Genomic DNA, 27,397 nt, shown 5'->3' on the forward strand with positions numbered 1-27,397 from the left:
ATCACTGTAACCTTCACACAAAACTCAGAAATTTATTAGAAACTAAGAGAATATACAGGAGGGAATTCTACATCTTTTACTGTGGTATTGTGATAATAATATGGCTAAATTATGTATAACAGCTGGGGTAATTTTGAGTAAGGAAGATATTATATGTGACTCTTTAGAGGCCTCATTGAATGTTATTTGTCCACAGTATATATATATTTTCTGAAGTAAAAACTATTAAGAAAACACCTACAGAAGTTTTCATACGAACTTGAAGAAAGGTCTCATAGAGGAACTTTATACAAACTCAATTATCAAGGAGGAATATCTACGTGGTTGTAGTAGAGTAGAATTATCATCACATCTCAGCAAAATATCTTAGAGATTGAAATGTCCCGAACATTAACTACAGGAGCCAATAACAAAAGACTGTATTAACTGTAATCAAATGCACCAGCAGTAGAATGTGTGAGGTTTAAGGTTTATGTGATGGTTCTGTTCATGTATGAGGTAGGCATGTAACAACAGAACTAGCCTTCAAACAATTGTTAAAGATGTTCCTAAATTGCATCAATCCAACAGTGAAGAATATATCATTACAGAGCACCATTGATTATAAAAGGCAAGAGCAGATTCTAACCATTCAACAACTTGTGGTTTCTATGCAAGATAGAAGAAGACAGGTTGAGGAGTGAGTCCCCTAGTAATTATAAAGGAGGATGACTAAACAAAATGAATATCTAGAAGTTTGTAAGAATATAAACATCATTACCACTTGTTTGTTACTGGAGCATAAATAATAGTAAAAACGAATCCATCCAAGCAAAATTTACAATTTACAAGACTAATAATAATTAAAAGCATAATATCAAAATATTCAAGAAAGTACTTATCTCTAGAGAATACGTCAACTCCTTTTCGTTCAACTCTTCAAGGAGTTAATCTCGTCCATATTATCATCATCAGGAAGTCCATATCATCAAGGAATTCACAGCATCAAGGAGTCCATATCATCATCGGCAGGAAAGGCCAGTTTGCATCATCAGGTGGAATATCCTTCAACCACTCTAGGTCAATGCTGCCAATGTTTGTGTGAAGCATCTCAAGAAACCGTTTTATTCTCCCTGCAAGAACATTGTTCATCCCTCGTTCCTTGATGGCATCTGCAGTATCTTCAAGATCAGCATATCTGACTGCATCCCAATTCACAGCATCCTTGGTATTTGAGTCCCTTTCTCTTTTTAATCTACAATCTTCTACATTTGTATTCTTCGATATAGTTTCCCAATCAAATTTGTTCTTGCTTTCTTTGCAATTGCACTTGAATTATCACACTACATTTTCGTTCGATAAAGAAGCTATTAGCTGATATAGTGCTACTTGGGCAGGACAAACGAACCCCATCCTCAATAAAATCTAGTGCCCAGGTAAATCTTTAGTTTCAGTCAGCTTCACAGACAAATGGCCAGGCGTTTTTCTCAGTATTTCTACTTCTCGAGCTATCTGAATATCAGAAGGCCAGAACCTTTGCTTCAAAACTTTCAAAAGAAAGCGAGGGAGCAGTGCTAAAAAAGTTATAAGGATAATATTTAGCCAATAAGATGATGACTTGGCTATTTGATATATTGTCCAGTAGTTTGGAAGTCCAGGCAGTGAATCCAAGACAAGAAGACAGGCATATGTAACAATAATCGAGCCCCATACAGCAACATGAGTGATTAATGCCCAACGTTGAATATCCATTGACAAATGAACATTAACTAACACAACAACTGCAATCGTCCACAAACTCCCCATGCTCCAAATGTCAATTGTACTGTTCTCGTATGATAAGTAAGGTACATAGAAAAGAACAAGACTTTGCCATAGCGTATCGGCCATCGTCAGCCAAAAAAAGTTCCAAGTTGTAACTTTCCTGCCTGTGTCCAGACCCATAAAGTTTAGGATAGCGAAGCAGAGTTTTGTGACTCAAATCTTTATCAAGAATGCCAACTACAATTGTCGGCACTGACGTATAGAATCTAGATGACAGAATAGAACACACTGCTCCAATCAGTTAAGGCAGATGTTGTAGAAAAGGCTACTCCAACATCTGCCATCTGAATCATAGAAACGTCATTTGCTCCATCACCAATGGCCAGTGTCATGTCATTTGTCCTGCTCTTTATGAGGTCAACAACACCAGCTTTTTGCAAAGGAGCAACTCGACAGCAAAGAACTACTCTACATGATATTGCCAAATCAAAGAGCTCTTGCTCCAGTTACTTTCCAATATGTAGACAAGGCTGGTGCCATCAATTATAAGTGCCAAGGGTGGATGCCTCTCTGCTGCACCTGCCGTACCATGGTCCTTAGGGATATCATTGATATCTGTAATCTGTCTGATAACATGTGACCTGGACTCAGGAAAGGCCTGTATACCCTCAGTTTCTTGTATACCCTCAGCCTGAGCAATATCAATACTTTTCTGCCTTTTTGAAAAGCTTTTTCTTGTCTCTACTCGACTTATTCTGTATGTAGCTTTTGCCTCTTCTAAAAGTTTCTTGCAAGCATCTTTAGAGGTGCCATTGATAATAACCTGCTGCATATTATGAGTAAGAAGCTTACATGAAAGACCAATAGAAATTGCAGTTTCTTGCTTATCTCCAGTCAGAACCCAAACCTTAATCCCCGCTTCTCTCAATGATTCTATTGTTTCTGGGACCCCATCTTGCAATTTATCTTCAATCCCTGTGGCCCCTAGTAGGTTGAGATTGCATTCAATTAGACTTGCAGCTTCCCTAAGCAATGCTGTCCTATCAATTAATGCTGTACTGGCTTCCTGATAAGAATGCTGCCATTCTTCAAGCTCTTCATCACTAAGGTTTTTTTTTTTTGCTCCCACAACAAGTGTTCGTAAACCCTGTGATGCATATTCATGCAGATGGTTCTCTGTTGCTTCCATATATGTTACTTGATTGTTATTAGGAGTTTTGGACATAATATTAAGCATTGAACTATCTGCCCCTTTTACCAAAACTTTCACAGTATTGTCAGGACATCGAACTACTACTGACATTCTTTTGCGCACACTGTCAAACTCATGCAATCCCAACACATCCAATCTTTGTCTTACACCCAATATATCAATCACAATGTGTCCAGAAGTTCGCTCAATAAGGGCGTATCCATAAGCAGCAGCAGCCGATACCAGAGCCTGTTCATCGGGAGACTCCCCCTGATAATCAATCGATCTTTCACCTTCTATTATGGTAGGGACTATTGTATTGCAAGCTACCATAGTGAGGAAGTATTCATGTGCAACCTTTCTCTCCTGTGTAGAAAAACTTTTACCTAACAACCGAACAAGCTCAGCATCCACTTTTACCTCAATCTTTGGCCTCCAAACCTGTCTATCCAGTACTTCTGTAGTGCCTCTGCGATGCTTTCCTTCTCTTCATGCCTGCCAGTTGATTCTTGGCACACAGAGTCCATCGTAACTTTCCCATTGCAGTAATTCACCCCATATATACTTGCATTACGAAATTCCATCTTGTTCTCCGTCAGAGTACCCGTCTTATCAGAAAATACATATTTTATTTGACCTAAGTCTTCATCTATATTTAATGAACGACACTGGAACCTTGAATTTGAATTGCTGTCATACATCCTTGTATCCCCAATCATGAAATACGACTGCCCCAAACGGACCAATTCCATGGGTATATATAGGGATATTGGAATCATTATCTGAAAAACTATCACAGAACTCAGAAATGAGATAAGGATTTCCATGAGTACACCAAAATAATTGCATTTCTCTCCATTGTCATCACCGCTAGTAAAATACTTCTTCCTAAAATATGGGGAAGTATCAAGTTGGTCCCTGTGGCGCTCTAGCCACTGACCCATTCCTATTGCAACAACTGCACACATAATGAATAGAAAGACAGACAACCACAATGTCTCTCTGTTCATGTATGCTTCCAATCTGCTTCTCTTCGAGGGTGTCCCTGAGCTATTCAGCATTGCTTTTGTTTCTTGGCCAGCATAAACAGCCACCCCCACTGCCCAATCAGTATTTTTCAGCTGACAACCCCGGAGAAGAATATTGGACGGTACAAGAGGAATGCTTCTCCCGCCAACTTCAACTTCCATGTTCGCAACAAAACCATATATGTTTTTGTTTGGTTGTTCACAACGAATGATGCCCGAAGGAGGTTCCGTTTCAGGCTTCTTCGATGCAGTCTCTTGCCTCGCATATTTGGTTTTCAGATTTGACTCCCCATCGAGATTAATGGTCTGAACATATGCAATTCCACTCGGGTCACTTGTTCCTGTTATTTTCTTTCCTATCAGAACGATGCCTGCGCCAATCCTCATACCCATCTTTGATGGTCGTCACACATAAAACAAACAGAAGAGGGAAAAGTGATACAGTCCTCCCAAAAACTGCAAGCCAAGGAAGCTGATTCAAAGCAGCAATTACCAGAAAGTAGATATATGCAACACGATGAAACTGAACAAATAAATTCTTTGGCAAAAATGTTATGACAGTGTACTTGCTAGTCCGGATCTCATTTCCTGTGAACTCATATTTGTCGTTTGTCAACTCCGGATCATTGATATGAATCACCCTCTCATTTGCATCACCTGTAGTAGAATTTTCTGTCCTCGAAGGTTTTGATCCGTGGTGCCCCTTTGCTAAATCTGCTTGCCGTCGCGTGGCCTCGGTTTTCTGGGGAGAAGGAATGTTTGTTGTGCTGGAAATTTCAAATGTGCCTCGATTCGATAACCCTGGAGGACCGCCGTGGAGCTCCGATGAATAACTTTCAGGCTTTGACTTTGAGGCATGGCGTTGGGTAGAATTCGCATTCGCACACTGTTCCAACTCTAAAGCCTGCCAATCGTCTCCTAAAGAAAAGACACCCTGTTGAGTTTCCCAATCATATAATTCACTGACACGAATCGCATCTGGGTTGTGATTCTGTCCAGGATTTTTGTTAGGGCTTGAACCTGAACCCCGTATTCCAGGCATCGAAGGACCGTTAGTATTATCAAAGGAAGGCATCTCGAAGAGAAACTGAGATTCATCCCTGCTCGAATTCAAAGATCGAATCGGAGGAGAGATATAGGAACCATTTCCATTGCGAAGGCAATCAAAGCTTCCATTGTTCAATGGAGGAGAAACGGAAGTCACCGTGCGAGGTGACGACGACAGCAGTAAAGGCTTCCGTTCTAGGCCAGAAAGTAATAATCACTGGAATTTGCAATAACATGAGATTGAAAGCCATTTCCTTTAACTTGCCATTTTGCACACTCAACCAGCATTTCCTCCTCAAACTCTAGCCTCGGCAATGCCCCCATGTAAACCCTAGACAGTCTCGACATCCACTCAAAATACGCCATCTGAAACACCAATCTGGCCCCAAATCATGACATATTTAAGATAACCATTCATCTGAAAGTTATCGGTCCCACTCTTGCTCTTCTCGCGGTTTTCTCCGCGATCGAAGATGCCATCGCTTTCCCATCTGTTTCCTGAAAATTTCTTGCAAGTGAAAGCGCTTTCCCGTAGTCAAGAAACGGATGACTGTCTCTGTTGAGAATCGAACCTGGAACCTGCGTGTGCCGATGACGAAGGCTTGCGAGCCCCTTCTCAGTACTTTTCTCGGGCGTGTACTAAATTATTCCCTGTGCCTTTTTTGGTGAATAATTTTGTGTTGCGGATACATTTGCTTGACTTTGTTCCGAAAGGGCATGGGTTTGAAATTGCATCAGGGGAGCAATACCAGTACCAAATAGGTTAGAAATTTCACAAAATCAAGCTTCACAATGGCCAATTTTACCCAACAGATTTTAACCACAATATCTACACGACCGTAGGGCCTGTGAGGTCGCAGGGTTTGAACGACGGGCTTTGATACCATATGTAGTGGCCGTACTAAATTAAGAGCCATTACTGAACTGTGAAACTGTAAAGATTGCTGAAACTGTCTGAAATGGTATTAATAGATTTGACGATAGATTTGACGAAGTACTTACCTGATCTGCTACGGCTGTTGCGATGAGGATGCTGCAGAACTTCTCCAGCGCTCTCGTTACCGAATGACCAAAACCACCCAGCCAAACCGAGTATACCTAGATACTCAATCCAGTATGCTTCTCAACCGATGCATACCGTTCCCCCGTGCCCAGAGACTTCAAAACAAGTAAGGCTCAATAGTTCCGAATTATAAGCAGTATGGATAAATTTCCTCTCCTTCTTCCTTCAACAGCACTCTCCTTCTTCCTTCAACAGCACCCGGTTCAGTTTTTCCACTCACAGTAAATACAACCTTCCCCATCCACAGGCAAAGGACAAACCCCCCTTTGAAATCCTCCTCCCTCCCTTTAAATAGCAGAGGTTCCTCCCCCTCTACGCATCTGTTCACCGCCTTTATGAAAGGATAAGATTTTGTTAGGCGGTGACTGCTTTGTCATGATATTTGCCTTTAATTGAATCAGATCCTCACAACATCGAATGGTGTTATTTTAATTATGACAGTTGGTACTTTAATTTAAATAGTATAAGACCATGATGATTTTAAATATTACATATTATTTTATGTTTTATAAAATATCAAGTTTAATCATAAGGTTTATGGGTTTAGTTTATTAGTACACATTTTGGGTTATATATGTAAACATATGAATAAACTCAACTATATTTCTTACTGAGTGTATATTTCTTCTATTTACGAGAATTAGGTATTTAATTTACACCTTTGATAATTAATTCATTTATCTTATATTTAGACATTCTCCATGAATAGTCGATATATAGTCGATGTATATATATATAGATATACTAGTGCAATGTATATGATGCATGCATATGTAGCTATCATATGTATGCCTCACATGCATGCTAATATTGCTATGTTGTTCGTGATTTGAGATGGGTTGTTACACAGAGAACGTGCTACAGCATGGCTGGAAGGAATGACAAGGTGTTTCGTACTAAGAGAATATTCTTCTACCTCTAAGACAAAGATCACTATATTTCAGCTTAGAGAAAGTGCTTTGATTTGGTGGGGAAATCTAGAAAAACGATTACATCTAACATCCAATAAAGTTCCGTAGGAGTTGTTCATGGAAAGATTCCATGCAAAATACTTGCCACCTTACTTTCAAGAGCAGCAAGCTGCGGCTTTCCATATGTTAGTCCAAGGTAACAAAACAGTGGAGGAATACGAGATAAGGTTTATGGAACTCGTAAAATATGTTCCTTATGTTGATACTGATGAACATAAGGCCGAAAGTTTTGTGCATGGACTAAATCCTCGAATCAGGGCCATGGTTAGAATGTGGAAGCCATCATCAGTAACAAAGACAGTTGAATGTGCCCGTTACGCAAAGGAGCATTTAGGGATCAAAAGGGATATCGGACTAATGAAACCCCCACAACCAGGATTTCCAGGGAAGATGCCCAGAACTTCTTTAGGGAGAGTAGCTCGAGACGAGATCCTTATGGTAATAGATTTACTTGAAGAGCAGTAGGAGGAAGAGCTATCATGACCATTAATACTACAACTGCTAAATCGTCAAACACAAGTCAATGGAAATCTCGAGGAACTACTAATAGAGGAAGAAGTGCGAGAGGAAGTAGGATAAGAGTACGAAGCTCATTTTCTAGAAACTCACAATTTGACTAAAGGGGATCATCCCAGGTTATTGTTGGGGATGTGGAGGACAACATTTTCAACGTGATTGTCCAGAAGCCTCGTCAAATGTAATGCATAGAGCAGGAAAAGGACCATCATCAAATAACCAAGGCAATCATAGAATCCATGTTGTGGTCAACAACAACCACGTAGAACATCAGTCCATTGTAGTGGAGTCCTTAGATACTATTAATGGCATAAGAATTAAAATCTTATTTGATACCAGTGCTACTGATAGTTTCATTTCATCATATGTATTAAATAAACGTGGGTTGGAAACCTGCAAGCAAAACAATTTTAGACAGGTGGAAATGGATTCAGGAGAACTTTAATCCGTAGATTTGAGTGTTGAGGAATGGAAAGTTGATCTAGGGATCTGTTCGACTAAGTTAAAAGTATATGTCACAACCCTAGGAACTTATGACCTCATCATAGGGATGGATTGGTTAGAAACTCATCGAGCTTGGGTAGGCTATTACGGGAAAATAATTCTCTGCATAAATGACAAATGAGAAGCAATCCAAATCCAGGGTATTAAGAGGAAGGTATATTTACGCTTCATCTCAACAATGCAAATGAAGCGTTGCTTAAGAAAAGGTTGTCAGTTATATGTAGTTAAGGAAGTAAGCAAGGTAAAAGGACCGTCCTTAGAACAATATTCGATGTTATCCAAATTTCTAGATGTTTTTCTAAAGGAACTACCAATATTACCTCTTGAAAGAGAGATGGATCTCACAATATAATTGAAACTTGGTACAAAACCAGTATCTAAAACACCTTACAGAATGACAGCTCCAGAACTTCAAGAATTACAAATTGAGTTGAAGGAATTATTGGATATAGGACACATTCGACCTAGTATTTCACCCGAGGGTGCTCTTGTAATTTTTGTCAAGAAGAAGGATGGTTCCTTGTGGCTATGCGTAGGCTATCAAGATTTAAATCGAGCTATAGTAGAGAATAGGTATCCAATGCCTCGAATTGATGACCTCTTCGACCAAATGAAAAGAGATTTTGTCTTTTCAAAAATCGATTTACGGTCCGGTTATCATCAACTAAGAATTAAGGAAAGAGATATCTATAAGACTGTATTCCGAACACGCTTTAGGCATTATGAGTTCACAATGCTACCATTTGGGTTGACCAATGCACCAACAATATTCATGAACCTTATTAATAGCGTTTTCCGCAAATATCTCGACCATGTTGTACAAGTCTTTTTAGATGATATTCTCATCATATCAAAAAATGAGAAGGAACATGAAAAACATTTGCAGATAGTATTATCTTGCCTCAGAGAACATCAATTATATGGAAATCTATCCAAGTGTTCTTTCTTTCAGAAGAAGATTCATTAACTAGGTCATATTATATCTGGTGAGGGGATCTTAGTAGATCTTGAGAAGGTAAAAACAATCATGGAATGGCTAGTATTGAAGAATGCACATGAAGTGTGAAGTTTTATGGGTTTAGCTGGATACTATCGAAGGTTTGTAGAAGGGTTCTCAAAAATTGCAAAACCTATCACAACCCTCCAGCGTAAAGGAGTTAGGTATGAATGGACTGAGGAATGTCACAGAGCATTCTTTGAACTTAAAAGGTTGTTGACCAGTGCATCAATATTGCAAGTACCCGAATTGGATAAAGAATTTATCGTATGTACTGATGCATCTAAGCAAGAATTAGGTGCAGTATTATTGCAAGATAGGGGAGTAATAACATATGCATCAAGGAAGTTAAAACCTCATGAAGAAATTTACACCATGCATGACTTAGAATTGGCTGCTGTAGTACTAGCTTTAAAGATATGGAGACACTACCTGGTAGGGAGAAGCTTTATGCTCAAAAGCGACCACCAAAGTTTACAATATTTGTTTACCCAAAGGGACTTGAATGCTAGGCAAAAACAGTCAAGTGAATTCTTAAGTGAGTATGACTTTGGAATTTCATACATTAAAGGAAAAGAGAATGTAGTGGAAAATGCTTTAAGTAGAAGACCACAAATATTTTCCTCATACCTATTAAGGTAGACTTGAGGAAGCGAGTACTAGAACATCTCTTAGAAGATAATTGGTGTTTAAAAGTGAGATCCAGGCTTGATAGTAAAAATCCAAAGGAACCTAAGTTTGAGGAATATGAACTAGAAGATGGAATTTTACGATTCTGTGGAAGGATGTACATACCTGATAGTAGGGATCTGCAAAACACCGTCCTTAAGGAAGCTGACAGAGCATTGTATTGTGCACATCCTGGTGTAAAGAAAATGTATGATGATACAAAGAAACTCTTCTTTTGGGCAAACATGAAACACGATATTGTCTAATTCATTGCAAAATGCCTTACATGTTAGCAAGTGAAGGTTGACCATTGTCACCCAACAGGTCTCCTGCAACCTTACGGCATTCCTATGATCAAAAGGGAGGTGATTTCTATGGATTTTATCATCAGGCTACATCTTATCCCACAAAGGCATAATACTGTTTTGGTTGTGGTCAATAAATTAACGAAAAGCGTCCATTTTACTCCCGTAAGAGATACTTATGAAGTTGTTGACATAGCTAGAGTATTTATAAATGAAATCATTAGATTTCATGGAGTACCTAAGAAGATCATATCAGATAGAGATTCACGATTTGCTTCAAGATTCTGACTGGTATGCAGTTAGCCTTAGGAACTCAACTAAATTTAAGTACATCTTATCATCCTGAAACTGATGGAGAAACAAAAAGGGTGAACCAAGTACTAGAAGATATGCTAAGGATGTACATTATGGACCCGCAAACACACTGAGAAAAGTACTTGCTGTTGGTTGAATTTGCATACAATAACAATTACCATAGTTCAATTGGGATGCCTCCTTTTGAAGCATTGTACGACAGACCTTACAGAAGGACCGAGTAATCGTGGAGTTAGAATTAATTTAAGAGATGGAAGAACATGTAAAACAAATTAGACAATGGATAAAGGAGACATAAGATAAACATAAGAGTTATGCTGATGCTCACAAGACATATAGGAATTATGAAGTAGGGGATCAGGTTTTCATCCACATCAAACCAAACAAAAGCACCATCTGGTTTGGAAAAGGAGCAAAGTTATCACCCCGATTTATTGAGCCATTCAAAGTTTTAGAAAAAGTTGGACCTATCGCCTATCGTCTTGCACTGCTACCCCACTTGCATAAAGTTCATAATGTATTTCATGTATCTGTATTAAGACATTACATAGTTGACAAATCTCATAACCTTCAATGGAAGGAACTGCAAGTATCAGATGCGGGAACCATTTCGGTCGAACCATTACGGATACTAGAATGTAGGGTTTGACAGTTGAGGAATCACTTGGCAGACCAAGTTAAGGTCTAGTGGGACAAGAATAACCCTGGATCGGCTACCTGGGAAGATACAAAGACCATATCGCAGTAATACCCCAACTTGTTTTGATTTTCAAGCATTTTAAAACCTTAGTTTGTATATCTTTACTTTATTTTGGCTGTATACTCGAGACTATCAATTTTGAACCGTTTTATAACTACAAAGGATTACACGTAAGAATAATTTCAAATAATGTTCTTAACATTGCTGGTAAATGGATACCAATATGAAATATGTCATTTTATTAACATTGCCGGTACATGGATACCAATACGAAGTCTATTATTTGCTTAACATTGCTGGTATATGATATTAATATGAATTATGATTTATATTATAGATGTGATGTCTCTGATTTTATTTTGATGAGATAGAAGTAAAATAATGATTACACTTGACTAATTAATATGAAAACAAACTTATAGATGCATTGACTAGACATAGCCAAATATGTTATATGAACTCAAAGATCAATTTCATAGATGATAACGTATTTGGAAAGCACAAAAACTGTTATCTGAATACATTTGGCTTTGAATATATTGATGCATATATTATAATGTGTGGACAAGTGTTTACATTGTAGATAATATCGTTACCAAACTAACCATGTGATGACAAAACTCCAAGAACAATTGAGACTCAATAAGGTTTCATGATAAGGTGTTGATCCTGGTCCTACTAGGAGGGGTGGAGGTGTTTCCCACTGTTTATCTTCTAAAACCTAGAGTCGTGGGAAGAGTGTGCGAGTCACACTCCCTTAGACATGTGATGATGACTGTTGGATGCTTATTGGGAGATTAGGTCGATATAGTTGACACTGTCACCCTTGAGATTTATGAATGGTTAGATCAGTATAGTTGATGCCATAACATATCCTAGTAGAGGACGGATAGGATGGGAGCAGAAGAGATGAGGAAGAATATGATGATTCTAGAATAGCTTGGGAGCCTAGTTGGGGTACGACATGACCATTAAAATTATAAAACTATAAGTATTCAAAACACCAATTTTAAAGTGTCCTCACATTAAACAAGAATTTAACCTCGATACACAATCCTAACATGAATATACTATTCACTAAAATGATTACTAATATACGATACAAACCCTAACTTCGAGATTTCTGGAAGAGGGATGTATGTAATGACTCATCTCTAATATAGGGAGCACAATAATATTAGCATGCATATGATGCACACATTTGATAGCTACATATGCATGTCTCGCATGCACTGCACTAGTATATATTCTAAGTTAAACTATAAATGTTCAATATCTCGACACTCCTTCAAATAGAAGTTACACCCTTACCCATCACCACACATATTGCTCAGTGCCTCATAATTAATAAGAAATACCCTAAGTAATTTCAAGAATATAAATTTAAAGTGAATATGGTTATAAAAATAAATGTAATATTAAAGTCAATTATAACTATGGTTATATATTTATATATTCTAGACTATATAAAAGAAATAATAAATTAAATTAGTAAATTGTCAAATGCTAAATTAAATCAAAATATAGTACATACTATGGACCAAAGAAATTTATATAAAAATGAATACTAATTCTAAAGATAAACCTAGCACACATGTCAATATACTAATACCTTAAGCGAATATGATCACACATTACAAGAAGGTTGTTATGAATAAAATATATATAAAAATAGTGAAAATAATATAAATAATAATAGACATAAACAATGATTAATTAACTAATAATTAGTAGGGAAGAGGCATGTCTCTACAAACATGGCCGTTCGTGAAAGGGTACTTGGCTATATATACAAGACCCTCACTCTCAATTGTATTATCATTCTTCATACATTTTAATATATATTTCTATATCTCAATGGAGATCTACATATTCCAAGTCTTTTGGAGTAATTAACCTAAAGAATGAACTTTGTTCGTTCCATTTGCTATTAGAGATGCTCGATCCTCTGGTTGCTCAACCTTTGCTCAGAGACAATCTGACCCAATCTTTGCTCATTAACCATGTGTCAACATTGTTGTCGTATAATTGAAGCATTTCGCTATACAAATGTCTGGAGATTCTCCATTTCCCTGTTAAGTCTTTGGCCATTTAAAAAAAATAAAATAAAAAAAGAATAGGGAAAAAAAGAAGAGTGAAAATATTTAAATTTTTTTTGAAGAAAATAAAAATAAATAAATAAATTAAAAGTTAAAAAAAAATAGAAAAAGAAAAAGAGAAAGAAAGAAAAGAAAAAGAGTGGGAGTTATTTAAAAAATATATTTAAAAAAAAATAGAAAAGAAAATATTAAAAAGAATTATAAATAAAAGAGCATATATGTATTAAAAGAAAAGAGTAAAAAAATACATAATATTAAAAAAATTATATATAAAAAGGGTTTAATAAAAAAATGAGTATAAAAAAGAAATGTTGTTGTCATCACCGTTGGATATTCGATAGCAACCAACAACTGTCGTCCAATAGAACCCCCACCGCCACTTCTTGCTACTGTAGACGTCTTCGATCTTCCCCTGCAACCACCGCAATTTCATCACTGTTGATGGCTCGACCAGTCCACAACATCAGATAGGCCACAGCTGCCGTGATCTCACGACCTCTTTCCCCCTTGCTGACGCCACCGTGCCCTGCTACCAACTGTCCATCCGACACTGCCATATGCTTATCACATTCCTGTTCGCACACACCCAGCCGCCAATCCTCTCAGATCGCAATCGTCCCTCATTGACCCATCCCATGCGCTGTGAAATTTCTCCAGCTTGCATCTCCAAGTCTTCCCCTGTATGTTCCAAAGATGCACGCTGTTGTTTTTCTAAGCGCCGTATCCTCCGCTCTATCTTCCTTCTCTCAAAAAAATTAACTTCTATATTGCAATGCCATCTTGTGCTCTAATTTTGATTGATCTTAAAGCTTGATGAGTTTTCTAGACTGATCAATGATCCGTGTAGTGTCCTCACTATTCAACCTATCCACCATCAACCGTTACGTTGCCCAGATCTGACACACATGTTCAAGCATTAGTTGAGCTATTCCATCCCTTTTTTCGTTGACCATTGATTCCAATTTTGATAAAGTTATATAAATATAATTACATGAAATTATGCAAGTTATATAAATTATATAATTAAAGTTTTTTTAAATTAATTAATTATTAATTATATAAATAGATAATTATAAATGATGAACCTGGATTTGGGTTCGAAACGCGTCGACCCTTTGTTCTCAATGTGATTTTTCCAGAAGATCTGAACAATATATCATGAATCAAAAGCATAAAGTCTGAGATTATAAAATTAATTATGTATATAATAAAAATAATTAATTAAATTAAAAAAAAATTGGTTCTTCTAAGAAAAAGGATTATCAAGGATTCATTATTAGGTTTTAAAGGATTAATAATAAAAAAGGGGGTTACTTTTAAAACCCTAAGGTCGAGTAAAATGGAGTCTAGCTCGGAAATAAAGGCCGGAAGATTCCCAAAAACTAAATATAACTATGCCTCAGTGCTATTTAGAATTAAAGAGTCTATTGCGGGAAAAGATGTTATTATCACTATTTCGTTAGTGGAAGATAAAAATTATATAAAACCTAAAATCGCAAACCAATTAGTGATTCCCGAGTCAAATATAATCGAAAAATTAGACTGTTATGACAACAAAAAATATGGCATAACCAATTTAGAATTAAACACTGGAGATTATACATTCGTATCACAATTCACAGTTCAAACCCTATGGAGCGATCAAGGTGACATTATTTTAGGTTCACCCTAGATGGCAATCCTAGGTTCCTTCGTCCTGAATACGAAAAAGAAGTTTCTGACATTTTCTTACAAAAAGAAAAAAATAACACTACAGTATGTTATAGTGAAGCCAAATTCAGTAATACCAGAAGACATACTAGATATCTCAAAAGTAATTTTTCAAGAAGGTAAAAAATTACTACAAAATATGCAAAGAGAAGTTGACAAGATCACTACTGAAAAAAATGAAGAAGTTTCACGACTTAAAGACCATAGTGAAAAACTACTGATGCAAATTAAGAAGCTTAAAAAGGACAAGAAGTCATTGGAAAACAAGGTACAACAACTTATCGAGAAGGAAGCATCGAATGTAGAAGTCCAAGTTGAAGAGAAAGGAATAAATATTGATCCAATGAATATCATAACTCAAGAAGGCAAACTGATTGAAGAAAAGATGCACTTAGATGTTGAGTTTAGATGATAAACACTGCAAGTAAATCAAGACACCGCCACACACATGATAGGGGAAAGATAGACCAAAAGAACTCTCTATCTACATGCAAATCATAGGAACAAACATCTCAATCAATCTATGAATCCGTATCACTCTAAACATAAACAACAAACTTATGTTCCAAAGACTACTAATGTTAGTACAATTCAGTCTTGTGATAACAATTCACACAAAGTATACAGTAACCATGAGATTTCACAGAAGATTAATTTAGGATGGTCAGACCCATTCCTAGTGTGACAATTTTGTTTATCACTTAGAGCATCATATTGTCTTGTTTCGACGAAGATGACAGTTCCAAGACAAGAAGACATTCGAAATGGAAAAAAGAGATAAAGTCTTTCATTAGTAAGCTTTGAAGACAAATCGTTTTGAGGAGGAAGGCAACGTTATGAATAAAAAATATATAAAAATTGTAAAAATAATATAAATAATAATAAACATAAACAATGATTAATTAACTAATAATTAGTAGGGAAGAGGCATGTCTCTACAGACTTGACCGTTCGTGAAAGGGTACTTACCTGGCTATATATACAAGACCCTTACTCTCAATTGTATCATCATTTTCCATACATTTTAATATATATTCTCGTATCTCAATGGAGATCTACATATTCCAAGTCTTTTGGAGTATTTAACCTGAAGAATGAACTTTGTTCGTTCCAAAGGTTGAAGGTGTCACCGTGTAAGAGAGCGTGGATTCCTTGGTAGAGAAACTGGTGACTGCCAAGGAGTGGATATACAGAGACAGAAGGGAGCACGAAAGGGGAGAAAATCATGGTTGGAGTTTGTTTGGGAAACAAGGGGAGTGTTTTGCCTTGGGAGTGAAGTGAAGGGAGGAGTTTTTGGAGCATTTCGTCGACAGAGGAAATTCCTAGGAAGCCACGACAGAGAGGAAGAGTGAGTCTTAATTGTTCTTGGAGTTTTGGGCATGGGGGCTAGAGTGCTTCAATTTTGAAGTACTTTGGAGCTGGGTACTGAGATTGTGCCCAGTTTGGCAGGGAGGTTTTGGTCATTTTGGTAACGGAAGCAGGAGCAATAACCGCTAGAAACACGATCAGACAGAATTCCAAGTAAGTACTATCAAATGAATAATTAGATTTTGAGTTCTCTGGTTAATCTGAATAACAACTTTGTTAAATTATGCTAATAGAAAAAAATTAAGGCTTTTTTTTTAGCAACAATTTCATTAAATTTTGTTACTCAGGAACCTTACAACCAAAATTGGGATTTCTCATGTAGTGCCAACCCTAAATCTAATGGCCAATTAAGGAGATCCCATGGGACTAGGATACAAGGTTAAACACCAAATCAAACATAAGAGATAAGAGCACAGACCTAGTCCACTCTTTCTGCCGAATCCCCCCTACTAATCTGTGCCCAAAAGTGCCCATGACAAGTAAGGAAAATTACTCAATTATACCAATGAAAATCCATGCCTTTGGGGTTGGGAGGCCCACCTTCAAACATACAATAATAAAAGATGGGTGAGGGACCACTTGGCTAGCTCAGGTGGTGGAGATAATGGCATATCGAGCTATCTAGTGGCTGCGAGGGGCTACTGGTTGCCAGCTGAAGACCATCTAGTAGAAAAATTTTCTCCTATATACATTACCCACAGATGGTGGGTAACAAAGACCACCTGCCGATCACACGTAATGTCCAATGCTGCATCTTCACCATTAGGTACAATAATCATTAGTGCATATATGTGGACCAAGCTTGTTGGTCAAGGGTAAATTGATACTTCATACGTGGCTTCCTTTCCAAATTTGGGGCTTTGGTCATGTAATAGTGTTATCTCCCTATGTAGGAGTGGCTAATAGACGACCCTATTAGGTGTTCCCAACCCCTAAGGGGAAAGACATGTCTCTGGTATGACCTTCAATCAATAGGTGGCATATGAGTAATAACGGAACGAAGGGGAAAAAGGGGTCTTAGGGCCAAATGCCATAGTCAAAGGGGTAGAAATGATGAGGAAATCCACATTCTGGGCATATAGATGTGAGGGGGGAGCAATGGTGGATGCATGTGTTGCCTCAGCCTTTGCTTTTTTCACCCCTCTTATTGCCTTTTGCCTCTCTTGATTTTTCTTTGTATTAGTGCTCAAAGCTCTAGGAAATGAGAGCATGCTGTGAATTATGTGTAGCTGTGGTTACCCCCTTAAAGGTGGGACAATTCATCATCCAATAGGGGTTGGGACATGCAAGGGTTCATTTTATGATAAGGAATAGAGCTCATGGTTGGCTTTTGCTCATGTGCTAATTTTAATGTCCCGAGCATCTTTTGCATTTTCTTTCTTTTTGTTTCTTGCTTGTGGCCATGATTTGTTTTTAATTTTTCATTTAGCTACATCAACCTCCGGGTCAATGTTTTGAGGCCTAACCCAGATATGTGGACAAGGGGAGGGTGTGTGCGAGAACCCAATGGACCCATGGTCATGTGGACCCAGAGAAGGGAGATGGAGTGTAGGGATCATAATGTATGGATGGAATTGATAAGTATGGAAATGGAAAACAGGGCCACGCTATCTCGATCGGGGTTTCCCAAGTAGTACCCTTCCTAAAGCCATGGGCCATTAGGAGAGGTTCCACTGGACTAGGATTTAAGATTAATCCCCCATTTAATGTGAGGGAATGAAACGATGGTCAAAACCCTTCCTTCTTCCAAGTCACCCAATAATTGATGCCAAATTTCCAAATGAAAAACAAGCATAAGCCCCCGAGTGCACAATGAGTAATATACCTTTTGGATCGGATTGTCCACCTTCTAACATGTTCTCTTGACAAGTGGGTGAGGAAACATATGGCTGATGCTGGTGGTGGAGAGAAAATGGCACATCACATCAGCTATAGGGTGGCTGTCAAGGGCTGCTGGCTGCCGGCTGGAAGAAGATGATCAGGATAATTTTTTTTGAGGGGCACCCACTTTTGGTGGTAACAAGACTAACTGTAAAAAACATCAAAACAATTCCTCCTTTTTGCTGTTTTTGGGTATTTTTAGTGGCAGATCTGTAAGTTCTTGTTGCAGATCTGAAGGGGTTTATGTTTATCTTTGAAGTTTATGAGCATATTTGGGTTATAACTTATTTTCTTACAAATCTGAAGTGTGAAAAAGAAGAAACTTGAGTCTGTCCTGGACTCTCACAGACTTCCATGAGTTGTTGCAGACTTAGAGGATGATAATCATTGTTCTTTGAAGCATAATTACCCTAAATCTCTGGGGATTTCCCTCTTTGGTTAAAGAAGCATTAACCTAGAAGCAGGAGCGCTATTAGTGACTAATGACTATGGTACTTTTCCTAAGTGGTCATTCAACCTGCCCTGTTAGGTTTTCCAAGGGATAACCTCAAGTTCTAAAATCCCTGAGCATGCTACATTTGCTACAGGCCTATGGCTTTCTTATTGTTGGAGCTAACTTCTTTCAAGCAGATTTCTAGTTACTGCATACTTGAGCTGGATCTCTTTGAAGATAAACACAGAGCAGTCTTATAGTCCATGTCATCTTAATTGGTCGATCCTAGTAATTACCTGTAACCTATCACACCAATATGCACACAGTACAAGATCCACTCCATGGAGTTATGTGTTTTAAGAATAGTTCTCATTTCTTTAATGCAACTCTAACAGCTTTGTTACATTAGTTTATGAGCTTCTCGTGTCTCAGATTCTCATTTCAAAGATGTGAGTACATCAATCACTTTCAACTTATCTTTATTCTGATATGTCTTTTCTGTTGTTACATTTTTCTCTAGGACGAAGCAATTTGCAGTGGTTGAAAATGCTGGGTTTTGGGATTGGACATTCACTCTGAGGGATGAAAATGGGAAAATACTTGCTGAAATTGATCGAGACTGGAGGGGTTTTGGCTTTGAGGTCAGTCTCAAATTTTTTTTGGTACTATAGCATTCATTGAATTCAGCAATTTAGGATGATACCTGGATTGAAAACCATTTTTATTAATTATCAAGCTGTTTTTCTTTAGAACTAAGATGATTCGAAGAACGATAGACTTAGGTTATTTTACCAACCTTTTTACTTCTGACTTTTGCTGTTCTGAAGCTAAAGCGACCATTATGATTTTTTTTTTCTTGTAAATAGGGTGCTGGTAATTAGGTACTATCACGTTTTATAAGATATGAATTTTCTTTGAATACTAAGATACTATGCCATCCAGATGTATCTATGGACCTATTCAATTTACAATATCAACACCATATTTCAAGGCAACAGTTGAATGTGGAAAATATAGATTTCTCTCTTGTATGCCTTTGATACTTGGTAAATTTGATGCTTTCTCTAGAAAGGGATAGTAATATAGGAATCTCTTGGTTTCAAACCATGGTCCACGTTCGGAAAGGTCAAAGGAATAAAGTTTCTGTTGGCATAAAAATGATATTTTTCAGTGTGATAAAGCCACATTGGAAAAGGTCCATAGTGTAAAACTTCTGTTGTCATAAAAAGGGCATTCTTCAGTAGTATAAAGTCAGATTGTATAACAAAAAGAAACTGAACAAAAGGTAAGTAAGAACATAAAAGAACTAAGAAGAGAGTGGTATTTCTTAGATTATGAAATGAAGAGAGAACATACCCTTTTATAATAAAGGAATGATAAAAGCTTAAGTGCACTGTCCATGTTACTGCAAAATCTAGCACCCTGGTGCTAGGCCACACTAGATCCCCGACAACCATGGAACCCACCACCACTGTCACCTTAGTAACGAAATCCCTTACTGTTTTGTGGGTGGATGTCATCCCACAACAGAGGCTTCCCCAGCAAGACTAGAGGTTTGATGACTAAAAGGATCTTAGTGAAATGGCTTTCTAAGGCGTTTGCAAAATTTACACTGGAGAATAGTCTTCAATAATGTATGGCTCTAGGTGAAGTGAAGTAGCTAGGTCAAAGAACTGATGGCTCAAGTTATGCTTTGGATATGCTCAAACTGATTCCCTAACACATGCCACTTTGAATTTAATGATTTTAGAAATAACATAAAGTGATGGAGAATGGAGGACCAGTTACTTGGCTCATTACTGAATTTCTAGGCATATGGGCTCAAACAGGGAGTGGGTCAATAGCTGAAGACCTTGGATGGCGTGTGGAGGAGAGACGAATAACCTCTCAATCCAACCCTAGCAACTTTCCAAATTAGGAGACTTAAGGTCAAGGAATGCAATCTAGTTTCCTTGATGGATACTTGATGACAAATTTTGCATATGAAGAAAATAGAGTTCATAAAAGATGTTGCAATTTTTAATATGGCACATGACAAACCCAAGTTGAACAATTGTAGGAAAATGGAAGATAATACTCACAATAAAATACCACTATTCATCCAAGCATCACTTCATTGATCCAAAGAAAGTTGCACCATTCAAAACTTATCTTCTCCAAGACAATTCGCCTCTTGAAAGTTGAAACATTCAAAGCCGAAATCTACAAGGGCAGAAATTTCAGATTGCTATGAAACTTATCTTCTCCAAGACAATTAGCCTCTTGAAAGTTGAAACATTCAAAGCCGAAATCTACAAGGGCAGAAATTTCAGATTGCTATGCGATTTCTCCCCCAAAACTACATAAAAGAGTTAGAGGAAGTGCAGCTCTATTTATGGAGGATGTGCTCAACTTCCCTCATATTAAAATAGTAATTTTCTAAGCTAACATCTCCTAAACTAGCCTAAGTAGGGGCGAAAAGTCCTCTCTACAAATTAATTAATCTAAAATAATACAAATTGGGGCTGCCAAAACCATATATACAAAAACTAGGGGCATATTCGCGCCAAATATGACCCTTCTCTCTAAATGAGGGGAAAGAAATAGGTGCTGGTGCAATGCCCAGCCTCCAAGGTCCCTTCAACTGCATAATTTCTCTAATAAGTCTTCAAATCTGCTCAATCAAACCCTCTAAAGAGGGCACACAAGCCTATACTTCCATAGCACATCCCAAATGGGGTTTTTTAAGCCACACTCAATCTCCAAAGATATCCAATGGGCTGACGTTAGCCTCATAATATCAGTAAATGCAGCCCCACTGATATCCAGTGCACCATTCAAAAAGGGTTTCCAAAGGCTGGGTCCTTTCTCCAAGTGCACAAGCAATCCCCAAGCTTGTGACAAAACAAAAGATAGCCCATTTCAAACCTGCAAATGTAGACCTATGGGTTCAAATAAGTAAAATTGAAAAGAAAATGAGCCAATTGTTTGAATAGGGGGCAGCCCAGTATTTTCTTTAATCCCAGATTGCCCCAATAGGTCGGTCTACCAAACAGGCACATCTTTCTAACAGCCTGTAGGTCTGCCCCAGGCCATTATAGGTTGGCTCAAGCCTCACCTATTTCTGTTCTCCAGTACATATACATTTGACTTTCTCCTTATTTCCTTCACAAGGCATTAGTACGCTGGACACTGCTATTTCTGCAACTTGGATTCTACTGCAATTCGGCCTGCCCTCTAACTAGCAATACTCCACAAACCTGAAGCAATCATCCTCAGTCCTCAAGATTTACTGGAATAGTCCTATCGCTGCGAACTGATGGGAGGTGATCATCACTGCTACCAGCTTCTTCTCCGGAGGTGATGGCATATATGGACGTTACAAGGTCTCAAAACCGAACAATTTCTTGCACCAGTGTAGTGGCTAGTCTGTGTCCTGGGCATTCTTGACAGTTGCAGACATGTAACAGTACTACATCGATTTACTTTATTTCATGTTTTTCTTCTCCAGGGTAGTTGGTGCTTCATATATGCCCACCATTCATACAACTACAGATGAGTGCTACCAGTCACACTCCAATACCTTGGCCTGTGGCAGCATAATATTTGGACTGAGGTTTTTTGGTTTTCTGGGCATATATTTTGCTGTCGTATCAGGATCAGACTAGATTCCAGTCTTACCTTACAGCTTTTTGTTCCAACCTTGGGTGTTGAAAATCCAATTGAAATGTAGACTAGCACTTACTTTTGAAAACTGACAATTACTTGTGATGATTATATATCTTCTTTTAGCATTTACAACTTCTTCATCAAACAATTATACAGAGACAGAGATATTGAAGACTGAAGAGACTTGTTTTGACAGAGTAATTCTGAAGCAGTTTTGGTTAAGAAAGAAGGCAGTGGCCTTGCAGACTTGATCCTTTTAAAGACAAAAATCGGCCGAAAGCACTTTGAATGAAAGAGAAAGAAAATCGAAATTGTCCTAAAATCTGTCTCACGTGGGAGGCTGCAGTAACTGCAGGTGGCCGGAAATTGCAGGTTAGGGAGGCCGAAATTGTAGTCGAAATTGCAGGTCCGAAATTTTGGTCAAAGGAGAAGTTGTAGCTGCTGTAAGGCAAGTTTGATTTGTGTTGACTTTGTGAGAAGTAAGTTCATCAAGGAGAAATTTGACTTGGTCTTGGAGGGGTCTTTGACTAAAGTCTTAGGTCTTGGAATTCGTCACTTGAAGATTCTATAAGAAGAGAAAAATTCTTGCGGATTTTCCTCTCAAGAGAAGAGGTTTTGGCCCTGGCTTGCAGCCTATTTCTTGTGTCCTTTTGTCTCATTGATCTTCATTGTTTGGTAGCTGCTTGATGGTAAAAGAACACTATAATAAACAAGATAAGAAAAAGTTAATTACAAGCATATCAAGTTCAAGAATATCACAAGCAGTTATTGAAGTAAGAGAAATCGCCCTAATCTAGCTGCCCCTTGATTTTATCAACATGGTATCAGAGCTAAGGTGACATCAACAAGGAAAGGAAGCTTGAAGATCATCCAATTGAAGAAAAATATATAACGTCCGAGCACAAGGAGATCACCAAATTATCAAGGAGAGCTAAGAAGCATCAAGGAGGACCATCCATCACATCACAAGGATCACATCATCACAACTCTTGGAAGAAGAAGAAGACCTCAAATACCCTACCTCCATTCAAAGAAGGACGCTACACCTAAAGCATTCTTGGGAAGCTTACACATACTACAACTTCAACCAAAGGAAGCAAGGAAGAAGCACTTCTTCATCAAATAAATCAAGGTGATCTCCCTCCCATTGAAGAAAGGATCACATCTCAAGCATGCTTGAAGAAAGAAGGTCATCAAGGAAGCAATTATCATCAAGAAGGCATCTTCAATTATCAACAACATCAAGAAGGCATCAAGTTGAAGATACCATCATCAAAAGGAGCATCTTCACTTGACAAGTAAGTATTCTATATATTTTATGTCTCAATCTACAATGACTTCTTTTTGCAAGGAGAACACCAAACTTCTTGTGTCATCAAATTACCTTGCATGGAAGAAGAGAACAGATTTGATCGTCATAGAAAATGAAGTTAGTGAATATGTCACGGGATCAATCACCAAACCTACTCAAAAGCAATCTCAATCACTATCAAAGTACATGAAAGGAGAAATAAGGGCTCAAAGGATCCTCATAGAGTCAATAAAGGATTCTCTCATCCCTTATGTAGCAAAGTTGAAGTCAGTGAAAGAGATATATGAAAAGCTGGTAGAATTGTTCTCTATAAGCACTACAAGAGGGATAATATCGTTAAGGACTGAACTATACAAGATGAAGGTATCAAAGGAAGATGGGGTAGCCTCATATCTTATGAGGATATCTCAAATAAGAGATCAACTACAAGAGTTAGGAGAAATAATCTCTGATCGAGAGATGACCACCATTGTGCTCAATCCACTACGTGATGAATGGGGCAATTTTGTATCAAGCATCTAGGGAAGAAGGAAACCACTCCATTCATCGATCTGTGGTCATTATGCAAGATTGAAGAAACTAGATTAAAGGAAGAGAATGATGTTGGGTTTGTTACCACTCAAACTAGAAGGGGTCCTAAAAGGGGATCCTTGAAGGACTACCACTAGGCTAAGGGCAACAATGGAGCAATAGCCCATTGTCACCTTGACTAAGGCTCCCTGCTCTTTACGGACTTTGACCAATGGGAGGAGGCCTATTATGATAAGGATCACGAAATGGATGGACCAATGATAGGGTGAGGGGTGATCCTGGAAGTCTATTCATAAGAGATGCTCAAATATGCGACTTGCTTGCTTTGGAAGGCAAGGTTGTAGGATCTCAAGGAAGGGTTTAAAGTGAATTTCAAGGTTTAAGTTTAGGCCTTAAAGTGAATTTCAAGGTTTAGGTTTAGGCCTTAAAATTCTTCTGGAAGCTTGGATTCCAAGAGATCCTTGAAGGATTATCCTTAATAGTGTATGGGACCACACGGGACCAAGTGGACCCGAGGTTAGGTTAAGGGGATATGGTTTAGCAACCAAGGATATTATTGACCTATTCCAGAGGGACAAAGGGATCAAATGAATAATTTTTAGTGCAAGACAACGTGAGGATCCCAATGAGGTCTTTTGCCTAAGGAAACCAAGGGCAAGATTGATCTTGAGGCTAGGGCTTGAGGTATCTCACAATCCCACTGTTGGAATTGCTTCAAAATTTGAGGGTGCCTAGGAGAAACCCTAGTGTAGAGGATGCCAAGAGATCGAATGTTTTTAGTGGGCGGTTTGCAAGATAAATGATGCCCTAGAAGACATAGAGGACTAGACCTAGAAAAGAGGAGAGGGGAGAAGGAAAATAGGTTTAAGGTGATCACCTTATGGTGGACCAATGCCTAATTCTTTGGGGAGATTTGGAGTCAAGAGTAATTATGACTATGGACATTGAATTTTCTATGTCAAGAAGGCCTCAAAGACAACTTCGCATAACATTAGGGCAACAACAAAAACAACTTCAAGAGCTTTGTACTTTGTTTTGCAAAATTGGTGGCTTATCAAGATGAATTTCAATGAAGAAGCATCTTTAGGAACATTCATTCATAATACATGGCCCATACATGAAGCATCACTATCTAGAAACCGGGTTTCCACAACTTCGCATAAATGGATGCAATAAATTAGCCCTAATATAGTGAAATCCCAACAATAATGTATGTGACAAAAATAGAAAAGAAAATAGCATTAAATTGCACTTACATGTATTAAGAGCATATCCAACCATCAAGAATTTGCCAATCAAGAAGCTCCAAGACAAGAGAAAATAATCCAAACATCAAAATTCATTCCATTCTCCAAAATTCGTCCTCCAAGAAGGATAGCAAAATTTTCAAGAGAGATACAAGTCCAATTCAAGTGATGATGCTAAAATGAATTCACATCACTTGTATTTATACACTTGTAATGAGTTTGATTTAGCTAATTAGGCCTACACTAGCCCCTAGAATAAAATAATGTGCAAAATAACCAAGTTTTAGTGACAAGCCCACCAAACTAGCTCATGAAGTCCATAGGTGCCTTAATGAGATATAGGACTCCCAAAAGTAGTGGACAAGGGGTTGGCCCCTTGTTAAATAATAAACCTGTGGTGCTCCCAATGGGTATGGGGGGCACACAAGTGTCTTCATGCGTCTCCAAATAGATCGAAGACGCTTGTAGATGATCTATAAGGGCTCAGATGATGGTATAAGTGATGCCACATCATCATACAGGTCCTGGGTCATCTAACAAGTGCATGATACAACTGTGGTGCCGATTGGGCATGGTGAACTAGGTGCATCTTCCTCGTCCAATATATGAAACTCGAGCAATCTCTAAACATCTTTGGGGATCCATGGAATGCTGTCTACTATTGTGGAGGCCCATGACTCTCTACACACACCCTAGATGTGCTAATGTAGCCCTCTGGAGAGTTAAGACCTCGTATAGGGAGACCAAACCCAAAATGTAGACCATTTGCAATCCTTCATATTATCCAATGCATCCTCTTGCCTTCTAGTACACCAAGACATTTAAAGAAATCGAGTTTAAGAGCTGACAAACCATGGATAATAGGTGGACACATCATAATAGCATGCACTTCCATAGTGGGATTTGGCATGTGCTAATGTCTCCAAGCTCCAAGGGGGGTTAACTAAGTACCCTATTAGGTGGTTTCTACTTTTAAAAGGGATGATATGTCCAAGGTACATCCTTCACATGGTGGTGGCATGTGATAAAGTGATGGGATGGAGGGGGCAATCTTAGGTCACATGCCAAGGTACAAGGGTAGCTTATAAAGGGAAAGCCCACACTTGGGTATATAATGTATAAGAGGGAGCAATCGTGGTACATGAGTTACCCCGACCTTGACTTTTCCACCCTTCTTCATATGCCTTTTGCCTTTTATGATTTTTTTTGGTTAACTACTTGGGGTTCAAGGAGTAAGAGCATGATATGTAAAGTATAGTAGTGGATACTCCCTTTGAGGTAGGGTGGTTCATTGCCCACCAGAGGTTGGGACAATCATGGGTTCCTGCATGATAAAGGAGGCTCATCTAGGGCCTATAGGAACTAGGGTGATGGCCATGAGAATGGGGTAGAGCTCATGCATTGGCTTTTTGCCCACGTGCTAAATGTGTTTGTCCTGACCATCTTTTGCATTTTGTGGTACATTTTCCTGTTGATTGTGGTCAATTACGGTTTTACTTTTCCTTTCAGTTGCATCAACCTCTGGGGCATCCTTCTAGACCCGAGCCAAGGTGTTGGAAAGGGGAAGGGGATGCTAACCATATGTGGACTTAGTGGAGGAATGTTGACCCAGGTGGGAGAAATGATGAATGGGGTTATAATGAGTAGAGGGGGAGTGATGTATGTGGATGAGGGTGTTGATTTGGGGTAGCATCGGATGTGCTCTAGCCCCGAAAATTTGTGGAGAGGCTAAAGCGCATGAGATCTCCAATACCCAGAAATGGTTTGGGAAAATTCTAAACACTTTGGGAGATATTAAAATAATTAATATTTTTAATGGAGTCCCTAAGTCTAAATGTAGGGAAAATAAAATATTAATTTGAATTAATATAAAAATGTGTTAGAAGGGTCCAAAAGTCATGGATCAAGCTAGATTTAATTTTAGCCATTGATTAGGGACTTAATCTTAGCCGTTGAATTGTCAACGAGAAAAGTATAAGAGGAGGCTTGAGGGTCACTTGGAGAACACAACGAGTTGATCAAGAATTCGATTTTCTGGGGCAGAGCTTGCTGAGAAAATCGAAGGAGTGATTAGAGTTGCAGCTGAGGGGCAGTGAATATAGAAGCAGAGAGGTAGAG

The 27,397-nt window shown here is 38.3% G+C and overlaps 1 pseudogene; it reads right to left on the bottom strand.

Moving 5' to 3' along the window:
* Nucleotides 1-1,313: 1,313 nt before the first annotated feature.
* LOC149252558 (phospholipid-transporting ATPase 1-like) lies at nt 1,314-5,707 on the bottom strand (annotated as a pseudogene).
* Nucleotides 5,708-27,397: the final 21,690 nt, after the last annotated feature.

The sequence above is a fragment of the Pinus tabuliformis genome, chromosome 7, assembly GCF_031772625.1.
Source record: "Pinus tabuliformis cultivar Carrire ecotype Pingquan chromosome 7, CPIR1, whole genome shotgun sequence".
Taxonomy (NCBI): Eukaryota; Viridiplantae; Streptophyta; class Pinopsida; order Pinales; family Pinaceae; genus Pinus; species Pinus tabuliformis.